Source organism: Pongo pygmaeus, chromosome 6 (assembly GCF_028885625.2).
Source record: "Pongo pygmaeus isolate AG05252 chromosome 6, NHGRI_mPonPyg2-v2.0_pri, whole genome shotgun sequence".
In the NCBI taxonomy this organism is placed as follows: domain Eukaryota; kingdom Metazoa; phylum Chordata; class Mammalia; order Primates; family Hominidae; genus Pongo; species Pongo pygmaeus.
In genome coordinates, this window is record NC_072379.2 from 48,975,969 (window position 1) to 48,995,141 (window position 19,173).

Below are 19,173 nucleotides of genomic sequence, written 5' to 3' on the forward strand. Positions count from 1 at the left end.
TGAGCCTCAGTTTCCTCATCAGTAAAAAGAGGATAAAAATAGTACTTACCTCACAGTTGGCTAAGAGTAAAATGAGAAAAGTTTTTGTAAAAGTATGTAGACCTGGCACATATGGGCCCTAAGCAAATGTTAGCTGCCTTCTCTCCTTTGCCATGAAAGCAAATAGTCAATACAACTAAATAAGATGTATTATTTTACATGTAATTCACATTCAAGATGCCAGTCACGTGTATTTTCTATTCACCGTGCAGGGCCCAGCTGAAATGCCCCCTGCAGTGATGTCTCCCCATTCTCCCTGGGGGCCCCATAACTCTACCCTGACTTCTCCTGAAGTACTTGCCTTACTGGGTCATAATGTGTCTTGCATGTGCATCTCCCAACTATGCTGTGCACTCCTTGGGCGCAGGTATCAGATTTTATTTATATCTATGTCTTTAGTACCCCAGGCAGGGCCTGACAAAGAGCCAATAGTAAATACTTGTTGCATGGGTGCGTGGATGAATTGGTAGGTGTCGGGGAGCAAGGGTGGATGAATGAACACCTAGGGTAGCTCCCTGGCCCATTTTGCCATGGAAAGATTTAGAGACCCGGGGCAGCTATTTTCTAAAACACAGTAAGTTGAATTGCATCTTACTGGGTAAACAGGGCATTACTCCATTACACTGTGAATAACAAACCCTTTCCTCCTAGGTACATATACAGTCAGAAAACACAAACAAGTTCTTAGAATTTAGGCAGCCTCAATTCCATATCTGAGGAGTGTATATATATTAGGGTTGTTTGAAGTTTATGCAAACCCTTTAGGATGGCATCCTAAGACCTCTCTGATCTTGCACCAGCCTTTCTCCCCGTCTTGTTTCTCCTGTCCCCTCACTACCTCCTGAGAACAGAGCAGTCCATGAACACTTTCCAGATGCCCCCTCATAGACAATTACCCCTTCTCTGTATTTCCTCAGAACACTGCACTATTTTTGTCTTTGCAATATTATTTATCCATTTGATAGCTAAGGAAACTGAGGATTAGAGAGATTAAGTAATTTGCCCAAACTCACACAGCTAGCAAGTAGAAGAACCAGGATTTGAACCTAGACTAACTCCAGAGCAAATGCTCTTGAACATTGTGCAAATAAAAGGGATGTTAACTTACTTTTGCAGTTATCTCAATATTACTCTGAAAATAAGTACTGATATGCTAGATTAGCACAAAGCATTAAGAAAAGTGATGAGTAATTGCCACAAATCGTAACTCACGGTTATTCCATGATTACTCCAATCTCTTTTTGAGGTTATTCTCATAGGAGCATGATATATACAAATATATATATACACAGATAGGTATATAGATATGTAGATATGGATAGATATAGACAATATATCTATCTACAGATATACATATAGAGATATAGAGAGTGTCAGTTTCAAATTTATAATCTATGTTACACCAGGCACAGAGTAAAGGGTAAAGTTCAAAGCAGGGTCAAATGAACAGAAATAATTATTCTTGCATTGGCTCTTTTTCCCACTTACTATTGCAGGACTTAGAACTCCCTGTCAAGCCTCCCCGAGTCTGTTAATTTTATGGAATCCCTTGGGATATCATGGATATAAGACTGTGCTGGCAACAAACATGTGGCATTGAACTTCTCTTTGCCTGTGTGGTGGGCACCTTGGATAAGGCTTGCTAAGGCCACCTCAGCTGTCACTGGTGTGGCAGTGCTATGTTTTCCCCATTTACCATCTGATGGTCCAACTATAAAGCAAGAGAATGCTTGTCTTCTTTTACAGTTCCCTTAGGACGCTAAACTCCAAAGTCATTTTAGATTGCCCCTGGGTCCTTAAGGTGCAGCAAAACCAGTTCCTTTTGTTTCTACCTAGAGACCGAACAACTGGGCAGCTGACCAGTGCCCAGTATGGACCTTGAACCCCATCCTCCAAGGCCCCACCTTCTCCAGCTTACACTGTCCTCCCAGTGCTTCAGGAACCAGACTCAAGGTTTGAATTTGACTTTGAAGCCTCCTGGATTTTGGTGTGCCCTGTAAATTGCTTAGGGTAATAACACCACCTTGCACTTTTATAGTTCTCTTCCAAATAAACAGTGCCTCCTTGTACTTTATCTTATTAATATTTGTCACCAGCTATGGAGATAGGCAAGGCTATCATTAACTGCCTCCAATTTGTAGATGAAGAAACATGGACAGGCATTAGGAAATACAGGGAAAAAAAAACATGATACCTAAAGAAAGGCCAGATTCTGTCTTTGCTTAGTACAGGTAGAGAAACTTAAGTAGCCACTCAAATCATGGTTCTCAATTTCAATTACACAAAAGTCTGTTACCCAGGAGCTTGATTGAGACCAGGTGTTCCTTTTCTAAGTTTAGGACAAAAGTGAAGAAATGTTTTCAAACACTGTATTCCTGAGGCCTTAGAGTCGATATGTGGAAGAAGGCTATGATGACATAATAGAATGAGATTACTGAGGGAAGTTTCAGGCCATGTTTAAAATGAGGATAGATTTTAATCTCTCTGGAATTGCTTAAGGACTTCCATAGATGGAAATAAATGATATGACTACAGGTGCTCCCCGACAATCTCATGATTTGGGGTTTTTGTGTGTCATCTACAATTCTCAGTGTGACCAAAAGGAATCTGGAGAAACATTTTCCCAAGAAGGTTCCGTTCTTAAATGAGGAGTAGGTAGCTTATTTGATCACATAACTTGAGGAAATTCTCAGTTAAGCAAAATTAAACAGGTTTTGTTTTTTTGTGTTTTGTTTCTGCAATATTCCTTGAGTTTTTGTCTTTAAGCAATTTGAATTTCTATGGAAAAGAAATAGCATTCTCTATTTCCTTAACTATTTTCCACAACATTATTTTTCCAAGAGCATTTTGTAGGATGAAATTTCACAAAATACATTTGAAAAACATTGGCCTCAACCCAATGTACAGGTATTATTTGTGGGAAAAACAATTTTGCTCCTGTGCCTAAATTATTTCCAAACTTATCAATGTTATAGATTTACTGCATTTGTACTTTTGAAATGTTAACACTATGAATTGTAATCTTTGTTTAAAATATTACTTATTAAAATGATTGTTTTTGTAAAAAAAAAAAAGAAGCAGAAATGGAATATTTAAACAAGAGTTGAGAATAATTCTATCAGATATTTGAGGTGTTTCAACAATTTTCCTGAAAATTTTATTGTGTAACAAAATGCAAAATCTCTTCTTCACCCCATAAGGAAAGGAAAGAAAGAGATGAGTATAAGTGAGCCAATGGGTTCCCAGAAGGCCACTTGGAGTTCATGAAAAAGGTTAGAGACCAAGAACAGAAAGCAAGGGATGTGAAGAGAGCTGCATTGAACTGTAAGGGTGATGGGTTTCATCCAGGGTGGCCTCAGTTTTCAAAATCCCTAATTTCTCTAGTCTGGCCTTTTTACCCATGGTCTTCCAAGACACACCTCTGTCCTCAGCCATGCTTCCTTTTGGTTCTGTCAACAACTAAAGCATGTCCTCTCCTAGGCAAAACCTTGTGAAGGAGTGGCAGAGAATCTGCCCTTGGGTTTGCTGCAGCAGACCACACAGGAGTTCAATTAGTCCTGATGTTCAAGCTCAAATTCCAACTCTTAGCCTTCATGGCTGCCTGTTAGGACAGCCTGAATTGACTAAAGCCATAAAGATCCAAGCAGGTACACTAGATAATTAAAAGACAACTTAATGCAGTAAAATTCCCCATAAGCTTCCTTATGGAAATATATTTCTGGGACACCTTTCGCCCTATCAGTTGTTCCTCACTCTGTTGGCTTCTACATTTCCAGGAGAAGCTTCTCTTCCAGCTGCCTTTGAGCATCCCATAGAATGATGACTATCAACAGGAGAGACACTGCCTAACATCAACCACAGAAAGGCTCCCCAAGGGGCTAAGGAACACAGGCAGAGAACTGTATTTTCTTGATGTCTCTGCTCCTATGCAAAGAGAGACTGTTGGAGAGAGGATTTACCCCACCTAACAAAATTGCCGTAACATCATTGTAAATGACTCCCCAATGGCTACTGCTCAATGCACAGCACCTGCCGCCACCCACAGCACCCACAGCCGAAATCCTAACACTTGGCAGCAATCGTTTGTCTTACACATATTATCTTATTTTCACAAGAAACTGGAGCTGCCAAAAGGCCCTGTGAACAAACACAGCCTGGCAGATGCCACGACAGGCCCAGAGTACAAGGCCCTGGAAAGGGGACTGGCAAGCTGACACACCTCCCCACATCCCAGCAGGCAGAAAGAAGGTGACAGACACAAACTGAGCTGCATGTTAATGTCTCCAAAGTTCAGAGAACAGAGCATAGGAGACACAGAAGGAGAAATTAATATGGAAGAGTTTCAAAGTAAAGCAAAACATTTGTCACTATTTCAGCCACTGAGTAGATTTTCAGATTATTTAAAAGCAAAGGCAGCCTTATAAACAAATTACAATTATATAAAATACATTTTTAACTGGAAAGAACAATCCAGGGATATTTTAAATGCTTCATATAATGGAAATATTTGTTTTTAAATAGGAGGAAGGAAAATGGTTCACTGGAGTCTTTTGAATGAAGGACCGGGAAAGCATATTTTCACAGTAAGTGGTAGCATCTTGCCTATGGACCCACCAGTCTCCAGGGGTCCTTCAGGGAGCAGGTGAAATCACCCCAGGCCCAGTGCCACTCTTTGGTTATGGCCTCTAAGCTGCCACCTTGCCAAAAGGAGCTGTTCAAAATACAGGACTCTTCACGTCCTCCCCTTACTTAAACATAACAGTGGCTCCTTTCTTGCCCTCGAAGTACAATCTAAAATCATCAGCATGGCCTACCAGTCCCTCCATGACTGCCTGCTGCCTGCCCCTCTGTCCTCAGGCATCACCCACATTCTCCCTATTCCATTACTCACTCTCAGGCTTTCTTCATCCCCCAACCTTACACATGCTGGTTTTTCTTCTCCTCTACTGAGTCAATTATGAGTCATTCTTCAAGATCCCAGACACATTTATTCTTCTCAGTGCTTCCCTCATATCTCTAGGCAGCATTCCTTTCTCCCTTGTCTACACCCCAGAATACTCTGTGCATCCCTCTATCACGAGGTTGTTATTTGGTATTGTGATGAGCTGTTAGAATGTTGGGGTCACGTTGAGATGGTAGGCTCAGGAGGCAGGTACTTTTCTTATTTCTCTTTGAATCTCTTTGATACCCTCTAAGCCAACATATCATCTGTTGGTCTAGAAAGATCTTTCTCTATTAAAATATGGAGAAACAAACAAACAAATTAAAAACATGAGGTGATTCATAAAATATCCTGATGCTTATGGAAAAAGTAATGCTTTCTGAAAACTTAGAAGATCATATTTCTAAAAATGGCTTTCAACAACAAAAGAGGAAGGAAGGAAGGAAGGAAGGAAGGAGAGGGAAGGAGGAAAGAGGGAAGATAAGGAAGGAGGGAAGGAGAGAGAATGAAAAGCCGGGGAAGGAGGAAGAAAGGAAGACAAAAAGGAAGAAAAAATTTAGCATATATTGGCTTGGTGTCTTCAAAATGACAGGGAGGGTATGATCTTAAAAAACAGGACCAAAGAACCATAAAGACAGAAGAGGTCAAGATGAAAGAAGAGATGTAATAGGACCTTCTGGAACTGAAAAAAAGGTAAAGAATTACAAAAGGCAAACACAAAACCAAGACTGAATTAGGGCAGTAAAAAGTGATTTCTCTTCATTCAGCCACACTTTCCACCCAGCACATCAGGTCCTGGCTTCTTCTTCCTACCCCATCTCTGCTACAGGAGTCCCACCAGGTCTCCTGACTTAGTTCTCCCTAGTATGACATCTACAATTTCCAATCCCTACAGTCTAGAAGAATCTCAGCTGAGGGAGTGGGCAACAAGAAGGGCATGTAATCATCTTTCTTAGGCAGGTAGCCTGTTGGATGTTGGTGACTGGATGCCAAAAAGCTGAAGAAAGTAAGCCGTCAAAGTAAGAGAAAAGAAAACTAGAAAATAACAAAAAACAGTAAAAATAAAAATAAAAGCGAGGATTTATTTTCCTCATAAAATATTCATTTTTCTTGTTTAAAGATTAAAAAAATACATATGCTATGACAAACATTACAAAATTTGGAAAATATTCTATAACAAATATGAAAATGATGTAGAAAAGTATCCCCAAATTATCACTGCTGACATTATAATCTATATATTTGAAATAACTTTCCATGCTAATACATAAAAAACTACATATTTGCCATACACTCATACACACACCCTACACATCACTTTAAATCCCTGTTGTATGTATTCTATGAGAATAAATAAATCTAGATTCTCTAAGACAGCATCCTAAAATGATAAAGGTGTATTACTTTCTCAGACCACAGACCATTGTTATTACCAATGAGAGTCTGCCTGTCACTCCAGGGCCCCTTCCAGCTTGTGATACTAGGCATTCGGAGGCAATATCTTCAACATGTCTTCCAAGCTACCATAGAAAAGGGATGAAAAACAGAGGTCAACGTGTGCTTCCGTAAGCCAGGCCTCCAAGAGACTGCCTCACTTTTGCTCATATTCCATTGACTCTATATCAGTCACAGGGTCCTACATAATTGAAAAGGGGTTAGGATATAAAACTTAGCTTTGAGCCCAAAATAACAGGAAACATACAGGTATTAGTAAGCATTAGCAATCTTTGAGACGTGTGGTAGTTTTAAAATATGTCCACAAAATATCTGGTGGAATCTAATTCCCCTCCCCCTGAGAGTGGGCTCAAATTCTAACATGACTCAGTACTAATGAAGAGAGTATGGTGAAAGTGACACTGTGTGACTTCTGAGAATTGGTTAGGAAAGGTATTGCAGCTTCCTCTTTGCTCACTCTCTCTTTTTTCTTGAAACACTAAAGGAATGCCAGCTGCTGTGCCATAAAGATATTCAAATAGCCCTATAGGGAAGTTGAGTGTGATGTGGAATTTAAGATCTCTACAGGCCAGGCATGGTGGCTCACACCTGTAATCTCAGCACTTTGAGAGGCTGAGGTGGGTGGATCACGAAGTCAGGAGTTCGAGACCATCCTGACCACATGGTGAAACCCCATCTCTACTAAAAAAAAAATACAAAAATTAGCCGTGCATGGTGGCACACGCCTATAATCCCACCTACTTGGGAGGCTGAGGCAAGGGAATTGCTTGAACTCAGGAGGCAGAGGTTGCAGCAAGCAGAGATAGCACCACTGCACCCCAGCCTGGGCGACAGAGTGAGACTCCATCTCAAAAAAAAAAAAAACAAAACCTCTGTCAATAGTTGGTAATAAACTGAGACAGACTGCCTGCCAACAGCCATGTAAGAGGGCTAGCTTGAAAATGTATCTTCCAGCCCCCATTGAACCTTCAGATGACCACAGCACCTTTAGATGACCATAGTCCCAGTCAACATCATGACTGCAACCTCATGAGTGATCCAAGCCAGAAACATCCAGCCAAGCTGCTCTTGGATTCTGACACACAAAAACTGTGTAAAATAATAAATATGTATTGTTTTAAGCCATTAGGTTTTGGGGTAATTTGTTATGCAGCAACAGATAATTAATGCAACAGAACACATACAGCATAAGACTAGGTAAATATCACCTTATTGCTAACTGGGGCTTTGGGCCCAGATCCCAATGTGGAGACCACAATGGAGTCTCTATAACTGTCTTGTTTAAACTCAGTAGCCATGGGAGTTAGAGGCAAAGTCAGCAGAGGCACTTACTTACACATTTCCTTTACACACAGACTCATACCCTAGTCTTCTAATTACTGGCTTTCAAATGGCCAGGCTAGACCAGACTAAAGAAAAACAGACCAAGGAAAAGCAAGGAAGAGAAGGGGAATCTGACTCTGACCAACAAGCCCCTGGAGGTAGGAGGAGGGCAAAAAGAAGGCTTGCAGGGGAGGCAGCTTCTCACCCCTTTTAAGAAAGAAGTTCTAGGAGAAAGGAAAGAAAATTTGCAGAGAGAAAAAAGCAAAAAGAAAAACTTTCCATTCTGACCTAGACTCTGAGCCTCCTTTCCTTGTTTCTCAAAATTCTCCACCTGCAAGTGCCTGGACTCATTAAATATCTGTGTACTCAGATCCATTCACATTAGGCTTCCTCTGACCTGGATGCGGTAGGTTAATGCAAAGAGGCATTATTTTTCCTGTGCTTCTTCCCTGGAGGCTAAATCGTGTTATTTCCTGGTCTCCTATGGCTATCTTTCTCTACTTTCTGATAATAAAGGCTCTAGCCTGCTTTAATTCTCATTTCTAATAATAGCCTATATTCTCAAGTTCATTTTCACTTAATGTCATACTCTACTCAAGTATGATATAGAGTTACTCAAACAACCAACAAAGTGTTTCCAAATTGAGACCCTGCTAAGCTGGCTTTAACGGACAGAATATTTGGTACATGAATTGTTTATACATAGAGACAAACATTAATTGTGTGAGTTCATCAAAGTCTAAAGTTCTTACATGATTTGTTTTCTTAATAAATTAAAACCCTCTCTTTTTATTGAATTCTTACTAATTATTTTCATCTCAACAGATAGCTCATAATATGCTCTGGGTGAATTATCAACAAATCCTGAATTCATGTAGCTGAAATTAAAGAAATATTTCACCAGTAATAGCTATTTGGCTATTGTCCAGTAGCCATTTATTCCTTGATTAAAACACTAACTTGCCTGGTGGGTCATTCCTACATGAATAGATAGATAGATAGATAGATAGACAGACAGACAGACAGACAGACAGACAGACAGGCAGGTTAGGGAGGGGGAGAGAAAGAGAGAGAAGGAGATTTGGGTGTGCAGAAACAAAAAGAAGAGCTGAAACACATAAGACAAAAAGTCATTACTGCTTGGCAGAAAACACAACACATTAGGCTTTGAGACATGGTTCTATGCCCTGCTCTGACATTTGTAACTTTTTTGCCCAAAGCAAGTAGTTGGAATCATTTTCCATGTCTGTTTCCATGTCTATAGTAGGGAACACCACCACCCCTGCCCTGCCAGTAGTGTTGAAATACTTGAATGGAGGTGTCTTAGTCATTTCAGGTAGCTAAAATAGAGTGTCGTAGACTGGGTGACTTCAATTACAAACATTTATTTCTCACAGTTCTGAAGACTGGGAAATCTAAGCTCAAGGTGCCAGCAAGTCCAGTGTCTGGTGAGGATCTTCTTCCTGGTTTGCAGATGACTACCTTCTTACTGTATCTTCATATGGCAAAGAGAGAGAGAGAGATACAGAGAGAGAGAGGAGAGAAAGGAAGAAAGTTTTCTCATGCCTTTTCTTATGAGGGCACTAATCCCATCACAAGAGCTCCACCTTTATAACCCAATTACCTCCCAAAGCATCCTATTTCCAAATTCTGTCACTTTTGGGATTAGGGTTTCAACATATGAATTGTGGGAAGAGGACACAGATATTCAGTCAACAGCATTAAATCTGTGTTAGTCAAGGAACGAATAGGAGATGATGAGGATGAAGATGATAGATAGCTAGCTAGATAGATAGATAGATAATAGATAGATAATAGATAGATGATAGATAGATAGATAGATGATAGATGATAGATAGATAGATAGATAGATAGATATAATGAAGAATTGGCTCACACAATTGTGGAGACTGAAAATTCCCACCATCTGCCATCTGCAAGCTGGAGACCCAAGAAAGCCAGTAATGTAGTTGAGTATGAGTGCAAAGGCTGAGAACCAAGAGAGTTGATGGTGTAAGTCTAAGTTTCAGAGCAGTAGAAGACTGATGTCCCAGCTCAAGTGGTCAGACAGCAGGGGCAAAATCTCTCTTCCTTGGCCTTTAGTTCCATTCAGGCCCTCAACAGATTGGATGATGCCCACCACATGGGCCATCTGCTTTACTTAGTCCAGCAATTCAAATGCTAATCTCAGCCAGAAACACACTCACAGACACACCCAGAAATCACATTTAGCCAAACATCTGGTCACCCCAGTGGTCCGTTCAAGTGGACCCCTTGATCCAGTCAAGTCGACACGATAAAATTAACCATCATAGTAGGTGACAGTGTTCTGAGAGAACAATGAAGAGTGTAAGAAATCATGAAGATAGAGAGAAAATGCTTCACCTCGCTATCACCTTCCATTCCTACCCCTTCACTTCCAAAATCACCTATGCTGCTCTGATGACAGTAGAGAAGGCTTCTCATGGGGATTCCATGGTGTTTCATTCCCTTGAAGCCTCTCTGCCAAACACTGTGGAGAAAGTGCCTGAAAGGTGAGCCAGGGGAATATTTACGTCAACTCTTTTTTTATATCTATTATATGCCAAACATTTTGTCCTTGCCTACTTCAAACCTATACTTCCAGAATGAACCCAAGCGCCCACTGAAATAAAGATAAACTATAAAAGTGACTTTCATATCTCTGAGGACACAATAGCCAAGACCCAAACTGTGATTGGATACCCTACCATGCTTGGCCCCAGACTAAAAGCACCAGTGTAATAAAACCATTCACTCCTCTTTCCTCCTCTCTCCTAGGATGTTGGCCTGATCTTTGCCCTCACTTTACAACTAAGAATTTTAATCATGGCACCCCAAAGCCTTACTCAAAGCCACTGAATTCTCATCGTTTTACAAAGCCCACCCTGAGCTGCTGAGACCAACACACAGTTATATTTTCACGTAGGATGCCCCTACTCCTACCTCCCCTAACACGATTGTCAAACAGAGCATGTTTCCTGCCCATATTTCCCATCATATATTCTGCTCACCTATGACATGGCATTTTGGTCAAAGCGTCATTGAATGAATCAGAAGCTGTGAGAGAGTTTCCACTTCACAAATAGTTTTCAGTGTAGGTGGTACTTTACCTTAGTGGATTTGTCAACTGCTTTTTCAGGCTCAGGAATCATGGCAACCTGTGCAGCACAGAACTCAAGAAAAAGTAGCCAAGAAACCCATTAATGTGACAAAAAAAACTTCAAATGTGCTTGGACAGACAGAGGGTAAGACAGATATCTAAAATTAATAAAGTGATTTATAGGCACCTGGGCGTCCTTAGAGGTCAAGGCCCCAGAAATACTTGTATTGTCATTGCAACTGTTTGTATTGACAAAATTAGTTTTTCATTTGCCAACAAAAAAATGTCCAAAGATGAGCTCTAACTTCTATTAATTCAGTCTGGATTTAGGGGGAGCTGGGGAAGAATTTCAGGAACATGTGGGTTTTTATAACCTCTACACAACTGATGAACATGCTAGTCACTTTAAGATCCTTTTCCACAGGGCCAGAAAGACCTATGCTCTCCAGCTTAATTAAGTCTTCAGTCTCATCAGGAGAACCTCCTAGCCAGTTATGCCCACTGTCTACTCTATGTCTTCACTCAATGCCTTCCCTAACAGTCACCAGAGATGTGTTTATTAGAAGCTTCCCCAAAACTAGGCAGCTTGTAATAGATTTAGGGAGCCTGGCTTCTGCCAATGGCTGTCGGGAGTTTATAAATCTTTATTGCCATTGTCACTATTGTCACCATAGACAATGGATTAGGAAAAACCAGATCTGTTATCACACTAAATGGTGGACTCAAATAGTTTTGAAAGCCCTAGAAGGGTGAGTATGTCATATTTTAAAGTCAGAAGGAGAGTGAGGCTTTGGTCATTCTCTCATCCTAAGTAAGAACAAGTGCTGGGCTATGGCCCAGATTAATAACATTCAGCTATGGTCAAAGACCTGGCTTTGTGTCCTTGCAACTTTCTCCACCTCTATCCCTCTCTTCAAAATTGTGTGATGTGGATGCTGTTGATGTCTGTAGCAGACACCATGATGTACAGGGGGTCTTCAAAAGTTCGTTGGAAAGACATATTATGAAGAAACTATGCATGGATTTCAAAATTTTTTGCACCAAAATAAACTCATAGTAACTTGTTATAAGATGTCTAAACAGGATCTAGTTTGAGGCACTAAGAAGAGCAAGACATCAGTTTGAAAACAGCCCCACTGGAACAACATGCATTCTGCTAAAATTGAAGACAAAACATCAAGCTGATAATGAACATTGGGTGGAAGAACAGTGTGATGTGAGGATGAGCAACAAAGTGGGCTTTGTGCACTGCAAGGACAGGAATGAGAGGCGATGCGAGGGAAGGGTTAGCAGATTCCCAAAGGCTCTAACAGCAGAAAATAGGTTAAGGAGGATAGAGAATGAGAGAAGAGATAAAATAACCACAACATCATCAAGGTCAGCAGCAGCCCTTGAGGAATGTGCTTGGTGCCGCTGTACACAGGCTAGACCTGAGCTGTCCTGAGGAGAGGTGTGGGTTCAGCACTGTGCCATCTGCCTGTCACTGCTCAGTATTTATTGAGTGCTCTTGAGCTGGAGACAAGGAAGTAAACACAAAAGGCAAAGGCCCTGCCCCCAGAGAGCACATGTACAAGTCTGGGAAAACTGGCAATAAATGCACTTATGTAGTATAGATGTCTGAGAGTAACGAGAGCTATAAAAATATTACAACAGGGCTGCATTGGTAGAGAGCAGCGTGAGGACCATCTTAGGTTCAGCAGTGGGGAAGGCTTCTCAGGAAGGTCACGTTCCAAGAGCGACAGGAGTGAGAGGCAAAGCATTTCAATGGAGGGAACAGCCAGGACAAAGGTCTCTTGTGCAAGGCTCTCGGGAGCAGCAAGCAGGCTGGCATCTGGGCACAGGGTAAGTTGGGGGAAAGCTGTGGCAGATGATGTTCCATCCCTATCCCTTGAATGAAGACTTTTTTTTTAACCCAATAGCATCCAAGCCTGGAAAAATTTAAAGCTCTCCCCAAGTTTTCCAAATTCTTGTGGATCTAGCATTCCCCGTGTCCTGTGGCTTTCAGCCTCTTTGTCCTCCTTTGCTGCATTGGTGTCACCCAGTGACAGCCAAGAATCCACCTACCATAGCTTACTACAAGGAACTAACCACAACTAGCAGTGTACAGTTATCATGTTATTGTATTTATTAAGATTGGCAGGTATGTGTGGAAAGAGGAACGGTATCCAGCCCACAGCACTCTGCCTTCTCCCTCACCCTTTCTCCTCCTCTCCTTCTCTTCCTCTCTTCCTCATCCTCTTCCCCGCACCCCCACCGTGACAATTCTCCTTCCATTACATATTCCCATGCCCTTCCTTTCTCTGACCCTGGAAACTATTTTTACCTTAAGTAGAAGTCTTCAAAGGTAGATCTCCCTAAGAAGGATTCTAGAACAACTGCTAACAGAATAAAATGTTCTCTATCTCATGACTCCTGCCTGGGCAGGTACGTGGGTAACAGCGCTGAGGCCACAGGACTTGGACAGGAAGAACATCAACTCCCAACCTTCAGGATCGGCTTGCACACAGACCTGCACAACTGTGCACATGTCTTCTAAAGAAAAAATTGGGTGGCCAAGCACAGTAGCTCATACCTGTAATCCCAGCACTTTGGGAGGCCAAGGCGGGCAGATCACCTGAGGTCAGAAGTTCGAGACCAGCCTGACCAACATGGCGAAAACCCATCTCCACTAAAAATACAAAAATTAGCCAGGCATCCTGGTGGGGGCCTGTAATCCCAGCTACTCAGGAGGCTGAGGTGGGGAGAATTGCTTGAACTGGGGAGGCAGAGATTGTAGTGAGCCGAGATGATGCCACTGCACTCCAGCCTGGGCAACAGAGTGAGACTCCATCTCAAAAAAAAAAAAAAGAAAGAAAGAAAGAAAAGGAAAGAAAAAATTAGGTCAGCTATAAATGGAGAGGACCCAAGCACTGTGAAGCCTGTAGATTTCGGCCGGGTTTCCTAGGGAATGATCTATGTTGCAGAGGTGTAGTAGTGTCCTTGGAACACAGACAGGCATTTAACAGAACAGGCTCAGCCTGCCTGACCAATAAGTACACACATTACTTTAATGCTGGGCCTGGGGAGGGTGTGTGTTTGGTGGGATGTTTCATTTTTTATCTTGTTTTATTTTTCTTTTGTAACCTAGATTTAGTTGTAAGATAGGCAATGGTTTTTGGAAAGTAGATAGGCCCTAGATAATCGTAAACATTCCCTAGCCTATGATATTTTTGCAACGAAGTTTGTTTTCCTTTTTTCTCTATCCTGTCACCCTTTGACTTTGGAGGTGCAGTCGTAATTATAGTAACTACCATCTGATGCACCCCTGATATATGCCAAGACATTTTCCCTAATCTTTATAAGAACAAAATAGTTAATACTATCATCATTTTACAGATGAGGAAACCGAGGCTCAGAGAAGTTGCTTAAGGCCATGTAACTAAAACAGGTACACGCCTGAATCCTTCTGAATTGAATTCCCATGGCCTGTCAATGAGGAAGTCTTTGTCCTTTCTTGATTCCCGGAAAGAAATAGATCACTTGGCAGCTTTTGCAAAAACAACCATAGGACAGTCCTTCCATTGAACTTGTTCCTTGGCAAAACCAAGGTGTTTACGTCACCAGTGTGTGCTGAGTGCCTGCCATGTGAGCCTCAGTCCCAGGGTGAGCAGGTCACCAGTGTGTGCTGAGTACCTGTCGTGTGAGCCTCAGTCCCTAGAAGGAGCGTGCAGTGCAGCAGAAGGGGGGTGTCCAAGAACTAAGAGACTGGGTCGCACCCCTCCAAAGCTTCACGTCTAATGAGCTTTTAATCATGACTCCTTGTGACTTTTTTAAGCTGGCAGAAGAATCCAGGAGCGGGAAAGACAATTTTCACCCCTCGCATTTCCTTACACCCTCCTCATCCCATCCTCTGAAGCTCACACAGAGGGCTAATTGAAAATTACTCTGTCTCAAATCTTCCTCATTTTGCCTTTGTGAAGCTCCAATAAGATAAAGTGTGTGAAAGTGCTTTGTAAACTCTAAATCACTAGAAAAGCACCATGAACAATTGTTGTGTGAAGCCCCAGTCAAGGACATCTGTGTTGCTGTTTCAGCATCCTCGCTGGGTGTGGGCCTCAGTTATAACTATTATCACTCCCAGCAGCAGCAGAAGCAGCATGAAATGTTTGCTGAACTCTTTATGTTGTGCCAATCTCTATGCCTAGCACTCTCAAATCTAATGCTACCTCACTTAAACAACCCCATGGAGCAGGTATTATCATCTCCATTTTACAGGAGAGGATGTTAGGGATTTTGTCTTTAAATAAGCGGCTTTAGATGAAGGTCAGGTATATTGCTTGCTAGAGTTGAGTATTTGGAATGCTGTGTCAAGTAACTCTGGTTTAACTATGCCCTTCAATGAGTTAGAAGAGTAAGGAGAGGTGTCCTTTGGGAAGCCATCAAATGTTTAATAGGGGCCCTTTGACTAAGTTCCCAAACCCTTGAGTCATTGAACAGTCATACAATCCCTAAATTCCCCTCATTATCAAGGGCATGTAAAGTTCCTAAACAGGTTACTTTGAAAGGTCACTGACAGCCAATTCAGGTTCTGGAGGGAAAGAGAACCAGGCTGTGATTTCTGAGGGTATCAGGCCCAGGCTGGGGGCTCCAAGGCAAAAGCATCTCAAGTCACCCCTGGTGCATCAGACTCTGCTTGGTCCCTCCCCGGGACTTCTACTCTTTCCCTGTTCTCTGCCCTCACTCCTTTCTCCATCCCCCGTGTCTCTCGCCACAAGTCAATCCAATATTGGAACTTTGTATTAAGAAAACACATCAACAATAACAGTAGCATTCAATTACTGAGCCAGGTGATTTTCATGGATTTGGTTGTCAAATCCCCACACGTACCCATGAAGCACTGTTATTATATCCACCTTCCAGATGAGAAAACTAAAACGCTTATAAGAGACTTTGATAAGCCACTGCTGAAAGACAGAGCTGGGGTGGGAACCCAAGCAGTGGAATACTGCTGCTTTAGAGACTATTTCAGTGATTTTTAAAAGATCATTGTATTCTGGAAAAGCCTAAGCATCTAAGAAGTTCACAGGTGAAAATGTGGCCATCAATGAATATGTCTCCAGAAAGTCAAGTCATTGTTCAGCCTAGAATTGGATTGGGAAGGGAAATAGTGACAGGTCCTCACCCATAACAAGCACTGCCTTAAAAATTAAAGTAAAAATGAGAATTAGGGATGGAACCGAAAGCCAGAGCCCCAACATGTAAGTCCAGACCCACTTTGACAGTATAATGTAACGAGAGCCACTGTGTGTGATGTGAGCATCTACTGCAGGGAACTGAGCTAGGTCTACAGACCATCTCCTCCATGGAGGCTTCCAACACCCCTGAGAAGGAGGAGCTTGCTAGAGGCCAGTGAGAGGGCAAACTGGCTTCTAAGAATTTTTCTGCAGGAGGCCAGATCTTGAGTTCTGAGCCACTTGCTGTGTGTTTCAGAAGTTTAGGATAGAAAGTCGTTTGCAGCTGTTTAGGGGCCATGCTGATGGAGCTAAGGTTGGGAGCTCAGAATCAGGCCAAGCGAACAAAGGACACAGGCTCCAGCCTGGAGGTGGGCCACTCACTAGCAGAGCATAAATAGGTGGGCATCACTTTGCCAGCTTTATGAGGACCCATGCAAACAGACCTCCATCCTGAGGAAGACCACTCCAGGTGGACATCTGACCAAAACCAACTAAAGACACCTCTTGGCTTATATAACGAGGTAGTTGACACTACAATTATATAAATTACCTAGTCTTAGTAAACCAGAGTGGAAATATAAGACTTATGCCTATAAGTCTAATTTTAAATAAAAATATTCTCTATAACTTGACTTTGATTCCTGTGAGCCAGTTTATTGTCATATAAATGGATAAGAGTTTACCGTATTCCGAGAAATAATGCCTTGAATATTTTAACACAAGTTTTTTGCTCTAATGGTTTATTCAGCCACTAAGCATTTATTAAGTCACTACAACTCAATCATAAATGTCATAAGAAAGCATAATATTAAGTGGGTATAAAACTGTTAAATAAACAGCAAAATAAAATCTTGTAGAAGCAGCAGATGGACTCTCTTAAGCCTAGTTGCTGTGTGGGAGGGATGGCTTGACAGTCTAGTGTGGTAAGCAACCCCAGTCAGGTCCTTCAGAGACCAAGGCAGGGAAGTGACTCTTCCAGACAAGAACTTTTTCTCTTCCCACCAAAGTCTGTTAAAACTATCAAACTCTCCCAGCACTGCCAGAACTGACAGTGAGAAGGTCACTCTGTTTGCTGTTGTATTTAAATAGCTAGTAGATTTACAGAATGAGAACATCTCTCCAGCAATTGCACAGACTTGCCAAGAGCAAACAGGAACATCGGCAGCTAGAGCGTTAGAAATGCAGCAGATAATAAGGACTCTGTGACTTTAAGTGTCAACTCATAGTTCCCTCAGGGAGGCCAACCAAAGTACATCAGTCCAGATGCCAGGAGACCCCCCTGGAGGGTCCTGTGGTAAGTGGGACCTAGAGATGAGCCAGGTGGCAGCGGCAGGTTCCATGAGCATTTCCCACTACTCCACTAGGCTGGCGAGGAGGTAGCTGCTCAACCGTCCTGGCAATACACCAACATTAATTGGCTTTCTTTTTGTTGCTTGGTTGTTGGCTATACCTGTGCTTAGTAGAAGGAATACAGTGTGGTTTCAGTTTGTCTTGACTAATCCTTTTGCTGATTCTACAAATCACACAGTTTAGAAGCCCCCCAAGCACCTTTCAAAAAGCTTACCTAAATGGAGTAGACCTGAGGGACAATTATTGTCCTAATCCCAGGGTCGCAAGTGGTAAACAGCTACCTTTACGTTATAAGGTTTCAGGCAAAAGGTGGGATAATGGCAGATACTTGGGGCTGAAGGTCTCGGGGGTCAGGCATACTAAAGTTAACTGATAGGTGACCACTCATGCATGAGATGAACAGTGAGCAAGGGCCGTACTCTTAACCCCTGGAAAATTTCTTAACGTTTTAAAAAATGAGAAGTTGCACTGGAAGAAACTGGTTCGTGAGATAAGGACGTGGATCCAGTGAACCTCCAGAGCCCAAAAGGATAGAGTCAAACCAGGCTCCAGCACATGCTACTTGTAGGTCCTTGTGCAATTTACTTCTTTGGTGCTTGAGTCACAGCAGGTTTTTTTGTTTTTCTTTTTGTTTTTGTTTTACAGAGTCACGCTCTGCCTCCCAGGCTGGAGTGCAGTGGCTCGATCTTGGGGCTTACTGCAATCTTTGCCTCCTGGGTTCAAGCAATTCTCCTGCTTCAGCGTCCCAAGTAGCTGGGATTACAGGCATGCGCCACCATGCTTGGCTAATTTTTTGTATTTTTAGTAGAGATGGGGTTTCACCATGTTGGCTAGGCTGTCCTTGAACTCCTGGCCTCAAGTGTTCCACCCACCTTGGCCTCCCAAAGTGCTGGGATTACAGGCGTGAGCCACCGAACCCGGCCAAGTCACAGCATTTTAACAGGGAAGCACATTGCCAGGATTTGCTACACTGCTGCTCTCTCATTTTGTCACTTTGTTCTTGCTAACTCCCTCTCTCCTCCTTCATATGCTTGTCCCAAAACTCTCACATACTCCTTCGTTCATCTCCTCTCATTGTTATCTATTTATTCTTATAGTATTTCATTATGAGTTTTAAAAATAAGCATTTGATCACAAAATGACAAATACTGTATGATTCCTCTTACGTGAGGTACTTGGAGCATTCAAATTCATAGAGACAGAAGCAAACTGGCTAGGGGAAGGGTGGGAAGGGGCAGTTTGTGTTCAATGGATAGAGTTTCACTTTTGCAAGATGAAAAAACATTCTGAAGATGGTTGGTAGTGATGGTTTCCCAATAAGGTGAGTATACTTAATGTCACTGAACTGTATAGTTCAAAATGGCTAAAATGAGGACTTTTAGGTCTATTTTGTCCCAATTTTAAAAAACAGAAAACTTACAAAGCAAACACTTGACTCACTTTCATTATATTTACCTACAAGATTCACCAGAATAGAAATATTTGTCACACCCAGATCACCTCAACACTGTCCTGTAGAAAGAACTGAGCTGGACTGAGAGGATGTATACAATACCCAGCAGAGGGCAGAAGGGAGTCAAGGTGGCATTTTCCCCTAAATTTTGTATTTGTGATCATTTTTTCTTCCTCTCTTATTTGCTGTCTTAGTTTAATGTTCTCTCTAAAGGTGTAAGTCTTTCCAAGACAGCCATGTTAGAGAACAGAGGATAAATGATTCTCTCACAGAGCAT

The 19,173-nt window shown here is 42.0% G+C and overlaps 1 protein-coding gene across 1 annotated transcript in view; it reads right to left on the reverse strand.

The window, feature by feature from the left end:
• The window catches only part of GPR141 (G protein-coupled receptor 141), a 228,263-nt gene extending 223,191 nt beyond the window's left edge, over window positions 1–5,072 (reverse strand). Inside the window, exon 1 of the mRNA XM_054495680.1 lies at window positions 4,931–5,072. The gene's annotated coding sequence lies outside the window, so the exon portion shown is untranslated. The remainder of the gene's footprint in view (window positions 1–4,930) is intronic.
• Window positions 5,073–19,173: the final 14,101 nt, after the last annotated feature.